Raw genomic sequence first — 21,189 nt, forward strand, 5'->3', positions numbered from 1 at the left:
TCCACCTCTGCCGGCAAATAATATAATCGATCTGATTCCTGTACAGACCGTCCGGTGAAATCCATGTGTACAGGCGCCTCTTGTGCTGTTGAAAATGAGTATTCGCTATGGTCAGGTTGTTTTCTTGACAGAACTCTACTAGCCTCTGCCCAGCTTCATTTGGCTCACCAAGACCGAACTTGCCTGTAATTCCGGATATTTCTTCACTCCCGACCTTAGCATTCCAGTCTCCTATGAGAAAAACGACGTCTGATGATGCGGTACTGTCTAAAAGGCATTGTAGGTCCGCATAAAATCTCTCAACGTCAGCTTCTTCAGCAGCAGTGGTCGGTGCATAGACTTGGATAACTGTTATGTTGAAAGGGTGACCTTGGATCCGAAGTGAAATCATTCGGTCGTTTTTGGGGTTGTACCCTAGCACTGCTTTGCCCATTCTTCTGTTTACTATGAGAGCGACCCCATTCCTTCTCTTGGATTCGTGCCCACAATAAAAGACATAATGGTCGCCGGAGTTAAATTCTCCCATTCCGGTCCACTTGAGTTCGCTGATACCCAAGATATCAATGTTCAATCTGTCCATTTCTCGCTTGACGATATCCAGTTTACCTTGCGTCATAGATCTTACATTCCATGTTGCTATGTGATATATCTCCTTGCAACATCGGACTTTCCGGTCGCTTCCCGACACATCCACAACTGAGCGTCCTTTTGGCTTTAGCCCAGCCGCTTCATTCGTCCTGGAGCTACTAGGAATCGCCCTTTGTTCATCCCCAGTAACATGTGGGACGCCTTCCAACCTGGGGGGCTCATCTTCCGGCGCCATATCGATAATGGTATTGTGACTGGCCATAGGGTTTTCTTGGCAGGAAATACTGGAGTGGGTTGCCATTACCTTCTCCAGTGAATCACATTTTGTCAGAACTCTCTGCCGTGACCTGTCTATCTTGGGTGGCCCTACACAGCAGAGCTCACGACTTCATCGAGTTTCGCAAGCCCCTCCGCCACGACAAGGCAGTGATCCATGAACATAACAGCTGTTACAATATGGTCTTGTGATTTCTCAAACACCGCTGCCACAACGCGCGTCGCTACTGCACGAGCTTGGTGGTTTCAGACAAACACACGAACAGCTGATCTATATCCCCAGTTATGCTACCACTATGTGAGGCGGACCATCTTTACAGGGCCTACCTGTACGCCGAGTAAGCCTGAGCGGTTTAGCACCCACGATCCTTGGCAATCTGCCAAAAGTTTGCTATTATTGTGAAGATGTTGCTCAAATCTTCAACAAAGATCCAAATTATCGGCTGTTGAGAACGCGGATGGGTAAATTGCAGAAGCATTTATATTCAAGAAGTTAGGCACTCAATGGGTCAGTGAGACAACCGTCAGTTTTATGTTATGATATTAAAATGTCATTAACGGTACATAGTTGTCAACAAGGGTGCCAACTCCTTTACTATCTATGTTTGTTGCATAATGCTTTAGGTGGCGGTTTTTATGCGGATGGGCTTGCGCTCTGGTCTGATGTATGTTTGTTGCATAATGCTTCAGGTGGCTGTTTTTGCGGATGTGCTTGCGCCCTGGTCTGATGTGGCAGTTTTCACAGATTAAAATTCAGTTGTGTTTACAGCGCCATCCTGCATTTGTACTTGTTCACATTGTGAACGCTTCTTTTGCAGACAGTGTTTCCTGCTGCCATACACCAAGTGTTCCAACAAGTTACTCTTCTGCAAGCACTACTGAACACATCCAAGCGCTCCATGCCGGCCGCTGAGGCACATCTTCACCTTTAGGGGGCGTATCCAGGATTGCAACCTCACCCATATATACTAGACATGGAACTAGAATTACAAAGCAGGAAAACCTGTCCTTGTTGATAGCGAACTGCGGTGAGAGCCAGAGTGTTCTACGTTTTCTAGAAGATAACTCTAGCCAATCTAGCGAATCGACAATCTCGTCATATGCCACACATCATATATGACAGTGAATGTAGATTCGAATAAAAATAGAACAAAGTTATTGACCTTTATTGTTTGTATAGTGAGTGACTCTGAAGGTTATAACTTTATAAACAATGAAAGCCTTTTCACTGACGTTATGTATCTTTACAAATGTCTCTGGAGTAGACTTCTTCTCCGGCTGAGCACATGCTTTCAAACTGACTCAAGCAGTTAGACATCGTTGGCTTGTTTGGGGTGCTGTCTCTTCTGTCACTATCCTTTTCGGTCACTACCCACAGTTCGCACTCTGAAATGAAAACACATAATAAATGTTAGCCGCTAAAGAAACTCCCAATAAGACTATGATCCATCAACTTTCTAAGCAGTCACTGCTTCGTTTTTCATTATTGGTACCAGCGTATGTACGCAGGGGAAGTCTTAGCTGCCTTCTCATAGGCTTTTTTTTTTGTTCTGTATGTTGCGCTCGGTGTTCCGTTTCGACAGATACATATGCTGTAGTATGAACATGTTCCCCTCCGGGCGTAGAGGCAGGCTTTCGGTGTCCTTTTAATGTAGGTGCTCGATATGAGGCAACAGGTATGTCTTCCCAATACATCCTGCCTCGCGGGTGTAATAAAACCGTTTCTATAGGGTTGCTTTGGCAACCAAGAATTCATACATTATGAAAATAACTTGGCCAATTTTCCCGTCAATCTTCATGCTACTGACTTGAGCTGTACCATGCGCCGCGCCGTCTACTGCTACCTTATTCTCGCAAACGTCCCCATCTCATTTGCCCGCCGGAAATCATTCCATTCTCTATCATGCTGGCTTTATATTGCGATATTTGCGCTTACCTTCGAAACCTCTTATTTTCCCTTATCAGTGAATGCTGTTCAGGATTTTAGCTAGAATGCCATAAACTCTAGCTTGTTCTCTGACACACTCCGCTCTTTTCCGGTCCTTTAACGCTACACCTACTGTTTCTTGTTTAATCGGCTGTTCTCTAGTTTCGTCTTGCGAAGTACCGTTAAGCGGCTGTTACTGAAGTAAAGGTCGCGCTCCAATGGCGATCGTACCTCATCAGTAATCAGCAGAATAATTAAGCGCGTGCTTACTGACTGCATCAGGATCGGGTCAGCTACTTCAACACTGAGCAGCAACACACTGGCTTCGCATAAAACGTCATGTTGAGCGCGCTGCAGCTTGAAGCCCATTGGTAAAGAACTTTTTAGTTTTAAAATATTTATTTCTTTGGCTTTACAGCAAGTTTGGCTCCACTAAAACGTTTCTTTTTTGACAGAGGATGTAACTAACGAGCGGTTGGTAGCCATACATTTTAATGAGAATTCTCAATTTGTGAGCGGCACCGACGCCTAATTACTTCGCAACTGGAAGAGCCAGGTTCAGCACTGGACCGAAGTATGGAAGGACAAGTACCTAGAACTGTTCAGAGGGGAAGACACAGATATTGCTTCACTTCGTCAGAATTCCAGCATTTATCAATTCCTAGTTTTCTCAACATTCACCTTCCCAGCCACTCTCTATCCTTCCTCCGTTTACTTCCCTTTATATCCTCGCTTGTTTGACATTTGCAAAAGAAAGCGGTAAACTTAGGGGAATGGTCACGCTTTCCCTTATGAGCAGACGCGAAGCGCCTGCAACAGAATCTTTCACCATCAACACCCTTCTTCAGCCAAATGAGGTCCACGGCTAGCGAATAATTCCACCCATTTCGAAGAACATGGACTCCGCCCACTGCACGGAGCGTAGAGCAGGTAGAGCAAAACTCTGGGAAAACTCTTTCATACTGACAAATCGGTGGAATGCACTGACGTGGTAGACTGACGAAGACAGAATGGTAGCGACTGTTACTGACGAACAAGGTAACCTATTGGTTAAGGGCTGTTTCCATGATTCCTGCATAAGAAAGAGGTCACTATCGCCTTCACTATGGCAGGATCATCAGAAAACCCTATGTGTCAGCGATTCCAAAACAGGAATCAACAACTACATCGTGGGACGAGTTTCCCCACAGGTAGAGCGAATTCTACGTAACATCCAAATTGGTAGGCAAATTCGCATAGTATGGACTGTTGCTCAGACCTCCATTCCGGGGAACGAGGTAGCCTAGGATTAGCTCGAGGTATTACTTTCCGAGATGGTCACTCCGGGCCAGCCGATCGTTTCACGAACAAGAACAGGTTACTCACGCATAGAGACATTTGGCAGTACTACAGACTTGCCCGACTTAGATACTCATCCAAGGACAAATCACTTATTAACCAACAGGCATCGGTATTGGGACGACTCCATATCAACTCATTTTCACACCCCCAGTTATGTAGCTCCTTAAAAAGGGCAATCCACTGAGAAATGCAAAAAAATGTAATGATAGAGCCGGCCTAAATCATGATTCGAAACTTTGCTCAGGCTTCACAAGTGAGTCAATCCATGAAAGAGTGAGCACTAGGAGACTCAACTCCAACTGATCCGATTGACCGAAGACGCCGCCGAAGCTCAACGGCTAAAGGCCATTGTCTAGGCAGAGGGTGACGTATAGGGGACTCCCCTGGCTGTATCCGCCAGACAACGTTTTTTTCCCGCCCATCCATCTTAAATTTTGGGGTGAGAAGGCACACTATTCCTCAGCTCTATGGGCACCATAGGTCATAGTTTCCGATTTCTTTTACAATTTATCCTTCACATTAATTAGAAGTGTGGTGCTAAGCAGAGAGCGGAATGGCATAACCACATCCTGAACCCTCCATACAGTGCGCTTACGTAATAATTTTGAGATGCAGTCACGTGCCTATTTTCTCCGCTACTATAAGTGGAACCTGTTTCTGTGGACTTTTCAACCGCGCAATAATGGAAGTGAAGAAGGTGAGAGTAAAAGAGGAAAGGAAGAAAGGTGAGCCGCAGTGGAGGGCTGCGGAATAATTTTGACCGCCTGCGGATCCTAAACTTACACTGAAATCGCTCAGCACACGGACGCCTCTATTGCCCCCATCGAAACGCAGCCACCAGCGGTCGGATTCAGTTTGGAGTATGGCGAACCAGGGTCAGCTTGGTGAATACTAATGAGTGACTATTATATAGCACAAAAATGCTGTACACAAAGATTCGTATTTTTCAGAAAAGTTAGTAATGCATATGCGCTGACCTACCAAAACATTCGCCTGTTAAAAGGCATTTTATATGAGGTCAATATGGAGTAGCTCAACCAGCAAATTGAACCTGTCTACGCACTGAGCTGCACAGGGAGACGATATCGGAGCTTTGGTCGTCCAGTCCGTTTTAGGTAGAGATGCCTAGATACTATAATACTGCTACGCGTTACGGCATTATCCGCGCGACCCCGACTAGCTGCGCTACAGACGTCGCTGATTTCCTCCTCCACGACGTGATACTACAACACGGTGCCCCTCGTGAAATACTCACGGATCGTTTCCTCTCCAGTGTGGTTGACGAGCTACGTCGTATGTGCACCGTCCGCCACAAATTTACCTCCGCCTATCACCCTCGGACCAACGGCCTTACATAACGCCTCGACTGTACGCTCACAGATATGTTATCAATATGTTTCCAGGGGCGCTCGGAGTGAAAACGACAATGAAGTGAATCGGCTAATGCCAAGGGGCGCTCGGAGTGAAAACGACGTTGAAGGTAATCGGCTCCGGACTCGCAGGACGTACCTAAAATTCAGACCGCTCAATTCCACCTGTACCAGCTCTGTTCACCTAGCCCAAGTCGCCAACACCGTGAAAAATCTGGTGGAGGTGCGGTCTGATGTCCCGTACCCCTACACTAAGCAGGAGTGCTGGTCATATAATTGAGGAAACGCCTGTTTACCGCAATAGCCGCAGGCAACTAGGCCTACCACCTGAGTTTTCCCCCTCGGGCATTACTACCGGCAGCCACGACGTCGTCTCAATGCCTTGCGCGACCCCACCTACGCGACGTTTCAGAACCCCCGCGTCCCAAAGACTTTCATGGGGACACCTACGAAGACGTCGACGACTGGTTGCAGCACTACGAAAGGGTAGCTACATTCAACCTCTGGGATGACGCCGCACGGCTTCGAAATGTATACTTCAGCCTGGAGGATGGCGCTCGGACGTGGATCGAGAACCATGAAGAGCAGCTGTCTTCTTGGAATGAGTTCAAATGTCATCTTGCGGCAACTTACGGTAGCTCAGATCCCCGCGAACGGGCGGAACGCGCTCTTCAATCTCGGGTCCAAATGCCTAATGAAACCGTCGCGGCGTATATTGAAGACATGACGCGCCTGTTTAAGCGTGCGGATCCTACGATGTCCGTGGAAAAAAAGCTGCGCTACCTCATGTGTGGTGTCAAAGAGCAGCTTTTCACTGGCCTGGTGCGCAGAATTGCTTGCGGAAACATCCACTATAGAGAAAGTGCTTCAGCAGCGAGCTTTGGCACAGGATCACACCATCCACGCCGCCTCCGTCTCTGCTGAGTTCCCATCGCATAGCATAGCCATATCGGCGCTACGGGAGCTCATACATTCGACTGTGCGCGACGAACTCCGACTGATGTATGATACACCTCAACCAACTCCTGCCTCCATTGCGAGCGTTGTCCGCGACGAGGTGCAGCAAGCGCTTCTGCCTACATTTCCAAGCGGTGAACCTCGCCCTGATCCTCCCCTTACTCCACCTGAGTGTCACCGCCCCACATACTCCCAGGTGCTGCAATACTCTCCGCCCTCGTTGCCGTCCCAGATTCCTGCGAACGTAGCTGTGCCGAAAACAGCAGCCCCCGTGATCCAGTCCGTCGCAGATTCCCGACCGCCTACACGGAAAGCAGACGAGTGGCGTACCCCCGACCGACGGCCGTTATGCTTTCAGTGCGGCGAACCGGGTCATTTCTATCGGCGCTGTCCCTACCGTCGACTGGGTCTCGAATGGGTTTTCCGGTGATTCTCCGCGGCCTCGCTACGGCGAACGGCCTCGAGCCGTTGAAGATTTTGTCAATGATCAGCGCCGTGTTGTTCCGTCTCGTCTGCGACAATTTAGATCACCGTCACCCAGGGCTCACCCGTCGCCATCTGCTACGAGGGATGTGCGCTACATCTGCTACGAGGGATGTGCGCTACATCTGCTACGAGGGATATTGACACGTGCATTCTAGAAGAAGAAGGAGCGAAATGGGACGAAGTAGAGGACGTTGAAGTGTCCGTCCATTCCTACTGCCCGCGTTCCTGATTCAGCTGTCTCGGTGCCCTCGTTCAGCGGTTACAGCAATTCTCTGGTGTAACAACCGTTACACATCTCGTGGAGTCGTGCTGGGCATACTCTTCCCAATCTGCGTATGCCTACAAGATAAGAACACGGAGCTCACACCGGTCCATCAGCGCCCTAGCTGCCGTCTCCGCGGCCAGTCACCTGAATTCGAACCTCTTACCACCCCGACGAGGACGACGCAGCCTCAATCGACGGTCCCATCGGAAATGGCCACAGATAGTGCGTCCCCTGCGCCCATCCTCTACAACACGCCGCGAACACCGCCACCTTTTCACGGTGATGTATACGAAGAAGCGGAGGACTGGCTGGACACCTTTGAGCGGGTCGCCCGCTACAACGGCTGGAGCGACGACCGTAAGCTCCATAACGTTATTATGTTTTTTGCACTTGAAGACTCCGCTAGGACATGGTCCGAGAACCACGAGAACAACCTGTCCATCTGGGAGACATTTCGCATAAATGCCCTAGCTACTTTCCCCAACGCAGACCGCCGGGAGAAAACGGAAGCTGCGCTTCACTCCCGCAGCCAGCGCACTAACGAAAGCGTCCGCATGTATGTGGAGGACATGACGCGCATCTTCAAGCGTGCTGACCCCTCCATGGTCGAGGAGACAAAGCTTCGCCACCTCATGCGCGGGGTCAAGCAGGAGCTTTTCGTCGGTCTGGTGCGCAGTCCACCGCGTACTGTTGTCGAATTCCTCACTGCAGCGACCACCATGGAGGCGACGCTCCTGTAACGAGCCGCGGCAATACAATCGAGATGTAAACACGCTTGGGCCCGCTATTTCTTCGATGCCGCTAGAGAGTGACGTAGCCGTTTTACGTGACCTAATCAGGTCGATCATCAGCGAGAATTACAAGCTCTCCAGCTGTCTCCCAGTGCGCCGTCTGTTAAATCGCTGTCTGAAGTCATCCGGGACGAGGTGCGCCTGGCTGGCTAGACAGACTGAGGTCAGACTTACATATGCAGCTGTTCTCTGTCAGGCGCCAGCACCAGTCTACGACGTGAATACCGCCACTAAAGCAGTGCAGCAGCCTGATCTTTCCCGTGTGCCTGCTCGACCAGTCTATCAGCGGACACGGAAATGTGATGTGTGGCGTACACCGGACCGGCGGCCCCTCTCTACCACTGTGGTGAGGCGGGTCATCTTTACAGGGCCTGCCCATATCGCCGAGTGAGCCTGCGTGGTTTCGCGCCCGACGATCCTTGCCCACAGAACGGCGAACGGCAATTCGAAATCGAAGCTCACCTGTCGGCTCGTCAGAGGCCTGGAACATACGACCGTTATGACTCTAGAGCATCGTCTCCTCGGCGTTACCGTTCCCCAAGTCCTCGCCGAGACGCCGGCTATCCTGAGCGGCGTTCTCGCACTCCACGTCGGGAAAACTAATTCCAGCAGTCTCCGGAGGCAAGGCCGCTATGTGGGGAGAACCGAACATCCTCCGTCGCCGATACGCCGGAACGCTGATTTCTCACAGGGGCAGGGTAGCGATAGCAGCCGACATGCTACCTCTGATTTGTGTGCTACTGACGCTGTAGCCTTACTTGATACTGGGGCATATTATTTGGTGATGAGCCATGCCCTCGCCCAGGACTTGAGCAAAGTTTTCACGCCGTGATTGGGCCCTAGCATTCGCACGGCTGGAAGGTGTACAGCCCCAATCAGCATACGCGGTTTCGTCTACGTCGGTGAATTCGTGTGTCTTGCGCGAGTGTTCGAGGGATTTCATCCTGGGCCTTGACCTTCCACAGGTAAACGGTGCTGTGATCGATTTACACGAGGCGCGAGTCACATTTCCGACAAAGCAAGCGTTGGCGCACAGTGACACAGAAGACCTAGGAGTCAAGCTCTGCGTATTGTCGAAAACAACGTAAGGCTGCCAACACGGTCCAGTGTGCTGGTGTTAGGAACGACTGGTTTCACGGCTACGAAGGTATTGCGGACAGTAACCCTTCGCTGTTGCTCGAGAAGGGAGTGGCTATTGCGCGCAGTCTTGTCGACCTGAATGACGGCTGTGCGACAGTTGTCCTGACGAATTTCACCAATGAAATTCAACACCTCACGAAGAGAACGGCTGTCGCCTTACTCCACGATGTAGATGGGTTGCCGCATCTGTTTAGGTGAATCTTCATGACGCTGCCGCAGCACACAACACCCTTCAGAAGGTTAAAATCAACCCGGGTTTGTCACCTCATCAAAAGAACCTTCTGTCGTCCCTGCTGCTTTATTTTAAAGATTGCTTCGCGACGAGCTCCAAAGTCGGACGTACGCCGGTAGCCAAGCATCGCATCGTCATTGATTCAGCCACGCCGCCAGTTTGTCAGAGTCCATACCGTGTTTCGCCTAAAGAGCGGGAGGCTATTAGTGTGCAAGTCGATGAAATACTTGCAGACGATGTTATACAGCCGTCAACACGTCCGTGGGCGTCGCCGGTCGTCCTGGTGAAAAAGAAAGACAACACGTTACGATTCTGCGTTGATTACAGGTACGATTCTGCGTTGATAACAGGAAACTGAATCAAGTTACAAAAAAGGACGTGCACCCAGGATCGATGATGCGCCTGACCGACTCCGAGGCGCAAGGTTCTTCTCTTCCTTAGATCTGAAAAGCGGATATTGGCAGATCGAGGTGGACGAGCGAGACCGCGAGAAAACAGCTTTCGTGACGCCCGACGGTCTCCTGTTTGGGCTCTGCTCTGCGCCGGCCACGCTTCAACGCTTGATGGACACTGTTTTAGCTGGTCTGAAGTGGCAGTCATGCCTTGTGTACTTGGACGACGTGGTCATCTTTTCGTCTAGTTTCGGACAACGCTTGCAGCGATTGCGCATTGTCCTTCAAGCTCTCCAGTCTGCGCAATTAACTATCAAGTCAGAGAAATGTTATTTCGCCTTCGAGGAGCTCCGTTTCTTGGGACATGTGGTCAGCGCACAAGGTGTTTTCCCAGATCCCGGCAAGACTTCCGCCATCTCCAGTTTCCCACGCCCAACCGACAAGAAGGCCCTCTGACGTTTTTAGGCCTCTGAACCTATTATCGCCGCTTTGTTAAAAAAATTTTCTCGCCTAACTGAGCCATTGACAGCCTTGACTCGAGGTGACAGAACCTTTTTATGGGGGAGTGCCCAAGACGAAGCCTTCAAGGAACTCCGTCGTCGCCTGCAAAGGCCACCGATACTTGCTCATTTTGACGAGCATGCAGACACAGATATCAACACTGACGCCAGCAATGTCGGCCTCAGAGCGATCCTCACAGAGTGGCAGCATGGCGCATAACAAGTCGTCGTCTACGCGAGCCGTACACTTTCTCGTCCGGAAAGGAACTATTCGACGACAGAAAAAGCGTCTTGCCGTCATTTAGGTTCTGAGTAAGTTCCGACAGTACATCTACGGGCGACCGTTCCGTGTTGTCAGTGATCATCACTCGCTATGCTGGCTGGCCAACATTAAAAATCCTTCTGGGTGGTTGGCCAGGCGGTGCCTCCGGTTACAGGAGTACGACATGACAGTCGTCTATAAGTCGGGCCGGCAGCACTAAGACTCAGACTGTTTATCACAAGCACCCGTGGAACCGGCTACTAAAGACATCACCGAATATTGTCCTATCCTTTGTGCAGTCAGCATCTCTCGTATGGCGCAACTTCAACGGACCGACTCTGAGGTGTCGCCACTCATTGAGTACCTGGAGGGTTATTAATGCTAGTGTACCCCGTTTGTTTCGTCGTGGGCTGCGGTTCTTCACTCTACGGCGTTAGACAATCTGGAAACTTGGATATTGAAGCTATCAGTGAGAACATGTGGGCATGATTTTGCAAGGCAGGATCTGAGACAAGAAACCGCTATAACAGTTAAACTAATCCGTGTGAAGGGCGTGGGGTTGGATGGGCTTCCCTGTACGGCAGGTGTTCTTGCTGTTTCTTCTGTTGCCTTCGCTCGTACCGAGTGGCGTTGGTGACCACCGCTGCGTCCGTGGCTCAGTGACGCATTGCGGTGCGGAGATGACGACTTCTCTTCTCGGACTGTACACGTTTATTTACACCTTTTCACAACTTAGTATTTACAATGATATCGTCGGGTGCGACATCAAACAGAGGGTTAGCTGCAACTGAGTGAACGATCGGAGGTCAGAGGCTAGCAGAATCAGGCCTTGGCCTTCTGCTACATTTTAAGCCGGAGTCCCTTGGGCCCTCCGTCAGCCTAGCCTCCCTCCTCGAACAACCCGTCTGCTCTCGACTCTCGTCCGAGCCCAACTCTCCTCCAAGCTCAACTGTCTTCCAAGCCCAACTGTCCAACGCTCACTTTCTTAGCGTTCCCAAAATTCCAGTTTAGTCCGTTGACCAAACAACGTACGCCACTCTGTGGCCAATAACATGCAGTCCTTTAAAATGGGCTGGCCAATCATTGTGCCACACACACCCTCTCCTACGCATGTCAAATAAAACACACACAAAGCACGCACTAAGCGGCGAGTAGTTGCGCACACAAACACATACATCTGCAACTTTTCCCTCTCCAAAATCCTCCCACGCAAGAGGCGCCAAGCAGTCGCAAAGACAAACGGCGTCCACGGTTACACTTCCGAAAATACATAAAAACACACACGAGCAAACCTCAGGCCCAAACATTCCGATCCCTGCCCTTGGCCGGTTGCGCGCGGGCGGTGGATTCAAAGGGACACACAGGCGTCTTCCCGGGAAGACATGTCAACAGCGCGTTCTCCCCAGGCCTGTGTTACGCCGCGTTTCGGGATTTATCGCCTCCGCGTCCTCTCCACTCGAACCGGGAGACACCGCAGTTAGCGCCGAACCCACAACCACTGCGCTTATGCTGTGCGCTCTAACTGCACTGTTCTGCCTCCCTCGCGGCACGGGACGGAGAGAGCCGGCGGCGTCGCCCGCTGCCATGTGTTCTGGGCTCACTTCCGAAAAGCGGTCGTCTGCGCGACCGTCATAAATCAGCCCGCGTCAAGCTGCCCCTTGACCTTGGTCGCCCCTTCGGAATTTCGCTTCTGTGCGAAGCCCGCAAACTTAACTCCTCCCCATCGAGAATGTTGCGCGTACACTTGCTGTACGCTCAGCATAAAACACCTCTAACAAGGGGAGGGGGGGGGGGGAGGGGGCATTGTGGTGTGGCGTACACCAAACAAAACAAACAAACACAGCATGCAAACAATAGTGCAATTCTCCGTACAGAGGCGTGCGCGCCCTGAACGATAATACTCCGTGTGCACGTTCGCAAACGGTAACTAAATCATACGCCATACAAGGCGATACAGCTTGGCATACATAACACCAAATAAAGCACTAAACACTGCATGATCAAGCACAAAACAGAAGTTCCCATAAGACACATATGTCCCGCACAGGAATGACTATCCACTCCGTGCTCAGTCTCTTGGATCAGTCAATGTTCCCCCTCTCATTCACTGCCTCAGCGCGTGGTCGAGCCACAAGGGATCTTTACGCCTGTCACAACTGGCAGTGGCAGAGTGGGCTAAGACTGTGAACATTGCTCGGCGCTTACCACCGGGATCAAACGGCTCGACGGCTCGCTTGACACAGACGAGCCGCAGCATGCAAGATAATCGCACGCGCCCTGCTTTTTGGCTGTGCCGCTCTCTTGCATCACAAAAGACGCTAGCTGCCCGCGTGCACGACATACGCGCTTCCTGGGAAGCCCGAACAAGAATGCACCCGAAAGGTGTTCGTGAAACTATCGTGCCTGGCTCAAGAAGCCCATTCTCAGGAGGCTCCGCCTTAGCGATCCTTCCCTTACGCAGATGCGCCCCGAGGTCCCAACGCTGGTCGCTGCCCATCGGTACTTGCGGCCGCGTTACTTCCCTGTTTTCAATGCGTGGGACGCAATTTCCGTCGCCATCGCTGAGACCATCCCTCAGGCTGCGCTCACCTACATCTTCACACGAACCCGTGTTTTCCGGGTCGGGATCGCCTTGTCTAACCAGCTGTACGGCTGGCTCTTCAGGTGCTGCTACTGGCGTCGCGATCGCTATTTCGACTGTCGCACTCTCGACACAGCCTGCCTGACACTTTGCCTCTTCGGTCGGGAACCCAAGTTCTCTACTCGCGCCAGCCAAACAATTCGCATCTCTCCTTTCTTTGGCGCCATTAGAATCGTGAGCAGTTTCCGCAGCTTTGCACGACTCAGCCTGCACCTTTTGGTCAATGAAATTCAATGTCATAGGCGCCTCCGTAGAGCACACCTCTACCTCAGGGATAAGAGACTGCTGCCTTCTCTCAACATCTGTGGTTGGTTCCACAACTCGAGGTTCCTCGACGCAAACTTCAATTTCTCTCTCAGCAGCAGAGCAAACCTCAACACTCTCCGCAGGAATCTGGTATTCCTCTTTTATGTTCTCTGCAAGAACGGACGCAATGCCGCTGCTGCTGCTCTCCTCACCGACCGCCTCGATCAGCGTTTTATCAGGACAATTTACGCTAGTGTGCGCCTGAATCTGCACCGGCTCCGGTAGTTCACGTAAGCGCTCCTTCTCGTCGAGCCTTTTCCTTTCCTGCCTTAGCTCTTCCTTGGCTGTGGCTATCTCCCGCAGGCGTTCGTGGATCAGCGCTACTCTTTTCTCCCTTCTCTCCCTTTCCTCTTTTTCCTTAATTCGCTCAGCCTCTGACATCGGCGCATACCAAGCGTCGTATGTACAGTCATAATCACTCCACCAACAAAATGCAGCCATCGTGCGCTATTTTACGTTAACCCTGCGACTCATGCGCATACGCTGAGGCAAGTAAAGTGAGAGCGGAGAAACTCACTCAGTTGTCGGGGGTTCAACCACTGAGCTTGCGAAGTCGCCACACGCAGGTGCCGCACAGAACAGGGTCCGTGGTCTCGTTGTCGCAGCGCTCCGCTCCCTTTCACGGCAGCCTCTTGCTCGCCGGCGCTGTCGTGAATGAAGCCTTGGCTTCTGAGGCTTCTCGCTTGGATGTCGCCTCACTGTCGCTGCCTCTCTAGGCCGGTAGCGTCGATTCACGGGGCACCTCGACGTCAAACTTCTACCTGCTCAGCCTTGGCTCACCGAGGTAGTACGCCACCCTCCGTGTACATCAGTCCGAGGCGTATTCGATCTCTCGCCACTCCGCAGAAAGTCGCTGGGCCGATCCTGCCGACTGCGCCAGTTAAACTAATCCGTGTGAAGGGCGTGGGGTTGGATGGGCTTCCCTGTACGGCAGGTGTTCTTGCTGTTTCTTCTGTTGCCTTCGCTCGTACCGAGTGGTGTTGGTGACCACCGCTGCGTCCGTGGCTCAGTGACACATTGCGGTGCGGAGATGACGACTTCTCTTCTCAGACTGTACACGTTTATTTACACCTTTTCACAACGTAGTATTTACAATAATGTCGTCGGGTGCGACATCAAACAGAGAGTTAGCTGCAACCGAGTGAACGATCGGAGGTCAGAGGCTAGCAGAATCAGGCATTGGCCTTCTGCTACACTTTAGGCCGGAGTCCCTTGGGCCCTCCGTCAGCCTAGCCTCCTACTCTCGACTCTCGTCCGAGCCCAACTCTCCTCCAAGCTCAACTGTCTTCCAAGCCCAACTGTCCAACGCTCACTTTCTTAGCGTTGCCCAAAATTCCAGCTTAGTCCGTTGACCAATCAACGTACGCCACTCTGTGGCCAATAACATGCAGTCCTTTAAAATGGGCTGGCCAATCATTGTGCAGACACACCCTCTCCTACGCATGTCAAATAAAACACACACAAAGCACGCACTAAGCGGCGAGTGGTTGCGCACACATACACATACATCTGCAACTTTTCTCACTCCAAAATCCTCCCACGCAAGAGGCGCCAAGCAGTCGCAAAGACAAACGGCGTCCACGGTTACACTTCCGAAAATACAGAAAAACGCACACGCGCAAACCTCAGGCCCAAACATTCGGATCCCTGCCCTTGGCCGGTTGCGCGCGGGCGGCGGATTCAAAGGGACACACAGGCGTCTTCCCGGGAAGACATGTCAACAGCGCGTTCTCCCCAGGCCTGTGTTACGCCGCGTTTCGGGATTTATGGCCTCCGCGCCCTCTCCACTCGAACCGGGAGACACCGCAGTTAGCGCCGAACCCACAACCACTGCGCTTATGCTGTGCGCTCTAACTGCACTGTTCTGCCTCCCTCGCGGCACGGGATGGAGAGAGCCGGCGGCGTCGCCCGCTGCCATCTGTTCTGGGCTCACTTCCGAAAAGCGGTCGTCTGCGCGACCGTCATAAATCAGCCCGCGTCAAGCTGCCCCTTGACCTTGGTCGCCCCTTCGGAATCTCGCTTCTTTGCGAAGCCCGCAAACTTAACTATAACGTTTTTAACTAGTTTTGAATGTTGTGAGCTGTAATTGAGCAGTGTTTTTTTTTTATCTAGGCCAGTATTGCCAGTAAACATGTGTGTGGATGAAGTGCAGTCTATCGCAGGTTACCCCAATAATGTCATTTCACAGTCATGCATTAGGCTATTGAAATGGGTCAAAGGCCGCGTATCACCCACTCAAGTGAACGTGAAGAAGCGTGCTGTCATCCTATACATCCATTGCCTGTCACACGGATTAAAACATGTCGCAAAAAGATATGATGTAGGAATAGCCTTATCCGCCCCTTTGAAGTAGGGAAGATTATGTCATCTAGTGCAAAGAAAGGCAGAAAATGTAGGCAATGATTCCAGCAACTGCAAAGTAAAGCATAAAGCAAGGTTTGTGCGTTGTGAGTCTGGTGTGGTGTACAAAATTCCTTTTCTCTGCGGTTTGGCTTAAATAGACAAACTGGTCGATGTTTAAATATTCGACTTCGTGAACACAAAAATGATAGCTCTTCTGGGGTGAGTGAACACCTGCGAGAGTGTAACAATTGCATTCCTATCTATGAAGATACGCAGGTCTTATTTCATCATCATCAGCAAAGAACCAGAAGGTTATGAAAGCGTTCTACATTGCATCATATGGTAACTGTGTAGCAAGCCTTCGGTTTCATTATCTGAGAGAGAAATAGGATATCTGCGTAGATTTTGACATTGTTTTCTTCTTCTCCTAGATTTTTTAGCTGACTGTATGTTTTGTCGATTAGATATGTGTTCATATTTAAGAGTTCGTATTTTTCACAATAAACCAGTTGTGAAAACGGCGCTTGTCTTGTATTCTCTGTGTCCATGTTCCGTCTGCGCCCTTTTATCCATCATTTACTGGAGAGGCAAGAACTAGGAGTAGGTTTTCTTGTCAATAAGTATATAGCGGACAATATAGATCCGTTCTATAGTATTCATGAGAGGGTGGCAGGCATCGTAATTAGGCTTAATAAGCTTTATAAACAGAATGTTGTACAGGCTTATGCCACCTACATGTAGTTATGATGACCAGGCAGTTGAAAGCTTCTACGAAGATGCAGAATTAGCAATGCGAAAAGTAAAGACGCAGTATACTGTACTAATAGGCGACTTCAATGCCAAGGTAGGGAAAAAGCAGGCAGGAGACCAGGCAGTAGGTGACTACGGCATTTATTCTAGGAATAGCAGGGGGGAGTTACTAGTTGAGTTTGCAGAGCGCAATACCTTAAGAATCACGAATACTTTCTTTAGCAAACTGAAGAACCGAAAAAGGACATGGAAAAGTCCTAACGGGGAAACTAAAATGAAGTTGACTTCATACTGCATTCAGCTCCGCCATTATGAAAGATGTAAGGGAATCGGGACAGGGTGATGCAGTGACCACAGGAAGGTGATGTCCCGAATTAATCTAAATATGAAGAACGAAAGCAACAGATTAGTAAGAAAGAAGTCCGTCAGCGAAATAGCGGTGAGGGGTAGGGCAGAAGAGTTCAGAATCTCGCTACAGAATAGATTTTCAGCTTTAACTAAGAATGACGACCTTAGCGTAGAAGTACTAAGCAATAATTTTAGTGTTATCATTACTGAGGGTGTGGTAGAGGTCGACGGTAGGATAGTTAGGATGCTAGTAAGCTGTGAAAGGAGACGAAAGGTTTGATTAAGAAATGCCAGAGTATGAAAGCTTCAATCGGCACACAAGTTAGAATTAGCTGAGATATCAAAGGTAATCAATAAGCGCAAAGTGGCCGATATAATCTATCTATTCTTGAATCTATTCTTGAAAATCAATATGAAGAAGACTAAGGTAATGTTCAACACCCTCGGGAAGGAACAGCAGTTTACATTAGGTAGCGAAATACTGGAAGTAGTAGGCGAATATGTCTACTTAGGACAGGTAGTAACCGCAGATTCGGACCATGTAAAGGAAATAACAAGAAGAATAAGATTGGGATGAAGCGCATTTGGCAAGCACTAGCAGATAATGACTAGCAGCTTACTGGTATCGCTCAAGAGGAAAGTATACAACAGTTGCATCTTGCCTGTACTCACCTATGGGGCTGAAACGCGGAGGCTAACCAAGAGAGTTCTACTTAAGTTGAGGACAACCCAGAGGGCTATGGAACTAAAGTGGTAGGGGTAACATTAAGAGATAGAAAGCGTGCAGAGTGGGTCAGAGAAATAACTCAAGTTACCGACATTCTAGTGGAAATTAAGAAGAAGAAATGAACATGGGCAGGACATGTAGTGCGAAGAGAGGATAACCGATGGTCGCTTAGGGTAACAAACTGGATTCCAAGGGAATGAAAGCGTAGCAGGGGGCGGCAGAAAGTTAGGTGGGCAGATGAGATTAAGAAGTTCGCAGGGGTCAAGTGGATGCAGCTAGCACAGAACCGGGTTAAGTGGAGAAATATGGGAGAGGCCTTCGCCCTGCAGTGGGTATAATCAGGCTGATGATGATGATGATGATGATGATGGCCGATATAAGGAAGTATATAACATGGAGACAATTGAGCATGCTGTAAAGGACGGTGGAAGCCTTAAAGCGGTGAAGAAGGAATTAGACAGGCAAAAATCAGATAGATGCGTTAGGGGACAAGGTGGGCAACGTCATCACGAATATGTACAAAATAGTCAAAGTAGCCGAGGATTTCTATACGGATCTCTACAGTAGCCAAAGTAGTGAGGACAGTAATGAGATTGGTGGTAGGGAAAAACAGTCAGACGTACCACCAGTGACGAAGGGCGAGGTTAAGAAAGCAATAACAACTATGAAAAGGGGGAAAGCAGCTGGAGAGGATGAGATAACTCTATATTTGTTGAAGGACGGGGGGGATATCGTGCTAAAAAAACTTGCCACCCTGTATACGCAGTGCCAGATGTCATCGACGGTACCCGAACCACCAATCAGCTTACTGTCTGTTACGTATAAGGTATTTACTAAGGTTATCGCTAATAGAATCAGGACCACCTTAGACTGCAATCAAGCAAAGAATCAACTAGGGTTTCGAAAACGGTGCCCTACTATCGTGCATATCCATGCCATCAACCAGGTGATAGAAAAATGTTCGGAATATAACAATCGCCTGCGGAAATGCCATATCTGGACTTATAAAAAAACTAGATCAGGTATATCAGGAATTGGGCAGATATAATATATTAAAGCAAATCTAGGCCAGATAAGGCATATCTGCCCAATTCCTGATTTCGAGTACCAGATAAGGCATATCTGTCTGGTCAGATGTACCTTATCTGGTACTCGAAATCAGGAATTGGGCAGATATGCCTTATCTGGCCCAGATTTGCTTTAATATATTATATCTGCCCAATTCCTGATATACCTGATCTAGTTTTTTTATAAGTCGAGATATGGCATTTCCGCAGGCGATCGTTATATTCCGAACATTTTTGTGCCTTATCTACCCAATTCCGGATTTAAACATCTAGCCCGCATGGCATGTAGGTTTTGAACTATATATCTGCATATGGACATAACACTTTATTAGAACACACACAAGACAATTTCAGTATTCCAGCTAACGTCCCGCATACTCCATCAAGCTTGCCAAGAAAACCTGATTTTCCCCTTTTATTTGAAACTTTACAAGAAAACAGCTTTGAAACCACAGGTTTTCTTTTTTCCCTGCCTATATGGAATCGCTCTAAGACGGGCCTGAATTACGTGGGTATACCGAGTGTAAAAGACATGCTTATCCGTTAGTAAATATTGAGATTCTACTCATTTACGCGCGATACTATAACAAACTAATGAGGTATCTGAATAGAATAATGGACCTACCTGTCTACACAAGAAGCCAAGGTAAAAGACATTAACCTTTTGAATTAGACATTACATTTTTATTCTACTCTTTCACACACAGAGCTTTAACCAGTAAATGCTTTTAGTTTGATCTGGTTTACTTAAGCTAAAGAAAATAAATAGAGAACGGCTATTAATCGAACTAGACTATTGAAATAGAATTTACAGGTTTGTCGATACCCGTAAAAGATACCGCTAAACCGTAGGGCAATAAACCAGACACTGCCGGACCTGCTGATATACCTAAACATAGGCTGTCAGGAAGTACTGGTGTTACGTTAAGCAGAGACTGCAGTGCAAAATGAGCGAACGCGCCTAACTCGTGGTTGATTTTGAAATTAAAAGAGAAAACAAACAAAAAACATGTCCAATGGCATTTGTCATGACAGCGAGAGCTCTGCCCCTAAACCAAATCAAGCATGAAGCTACTTAGGTAGTGCAAATAATAATAATAGTAAACAACGAAGGACCCTATCCACCCACTGAAATTTGTCAAAATTGCTTGGGCGAAAGACAATCTAGCAACGAAATGTACGGAAAAATATCACATACTGGCAATTACCACCCGATTTACTGAGTGGAAAGTTAATTTTCTATCAAAACAATAAAGTGAACAATATTCTGAGGCTGGCATGTGCTAGTTCCCGACAAGAAGTCTCGCGCTCACGGTTTTGGTGATCGGGCGTGAAGATGAGGCGACACGATGAGGGTGCGATCCGCCTGCAGTTTCTACACAATGGTGAAGATTTGGCCGGGGCCACCCAGGGCAGAAGTCACGAAAAGCTCAATCGACCATCACGTTCACTTCTAAGGCTGGAAAGGCAGCTTCCACCCGCAGTGGGGCACAGTAATTTCCTCTGTGCCGACGGTCAGACTGAAGCTCTTGTAGGTTTGCTGTCGCATTTTTGTTACATGCACACAGCTAATAGCGAACAGGCGCTGGCACACATACACACACCAGCATACACAACATGCAGCACGCCCACCAGTCGCACCCAACTCCGATGTCTGCCACCGAAAAGGAACGAGACACCAAGTGCTTAGGCGCACGGAGTTGAAAGGGGTAGATGAAAGAAGCAAACACACACAAAACGGAGAGCTCGCGGCCTACGGGGTAGGGCGTGGCAGCTAGGAGGAGAAAGGAAATGCGAGTCCACTCAGGGACAGCCGCTGTCTGAGAGGGAAGAGGGGAACGCGGGAGAGGAGGAGTCACCGTCTAGCCAGTGCGGCCGTCGACGCGGCAACTGCCAGCTGTCTCTGAGGGTGAGTCACCGTTTAGACAGTGCGGGGGGGGGCGTATACTGGACTGCCATCATTTTCTTGATATTTTGAATCGCTCAACTTAACCGACCATGCTTTTGTGCACCGGACTGCCGCCGCATTTTAAATGAAAATGCAAGTTAGTAGGCGGAAAGAGGAGAATGTAGCCATAACCCAGCGCGCTCCTGGATTAAGGAACACACGGTATAATAATTATAGTGCAGCGAAATCTGCAGAACATTTGATTTCCTAAACTGGATACATTTAACACTAAGCATGCAGGCCATGCTGAGTGTAGAAAAATTGAAGCTTGACCACATGATGCCAACATTGGATATTTGAAGAAGGTAGACGAAGGCCATATATTGCTAATATACAGTCACTATGGCGCCTACATAATTAAGGCCCCGATGAGGCTATATAAAGTCTTGTTGGCACCAGGCATATATGGACCTGGTCGTCTATATAAGGTCATGACGACGCCATATATGCCCTTTATAAGGCCATATAAGGTCGCGAGGATACCATATATGCCATATAAGTTCCCTTTACCCGTGCAGATATGGATTGTATG

The 21,189-nt window shown here is 49.3% G+C and overlaps 1 long non-coding RNA gene across 1 annotated transcript in view; it reads right to left on the bottom strand.

The window, feature by feature from the left end:
- Positions 1 to 2,030: 2,030 nt before the first annotated feature.
- The window catches only part of LOC146200630 (uncharacterized), a 109,892-nt gene continuing 90,733 nt past the window's right edge, over positions 2,031 to 21,189 (bottom strand). The window contains exon 5 of the long non-coding RNA XR_014704840.1: positions 2,031 to 2,250. This is a non-coding gene — a long non-coding RNA (uncharacterized LOC146200630). The remainder of the gene's footprint in view (positions 2,251 to 21,189) is intronic.

This window comes from Amblyomma maculatum, chromosome 2 (genome assembly GCF_055883805.1).
Source record: "Amblyomma maculatum isolate TAMU_Amacu chromosome 2, ASM5588380v1, whole genome shotgun sequence".
NCBI classification, from domain to species: Eukaryota; Metazoa; Arthropoda; class Arachnida; order Ixodida; family Ixodidae; genus Amblyomma; species Amblyomma maculatum.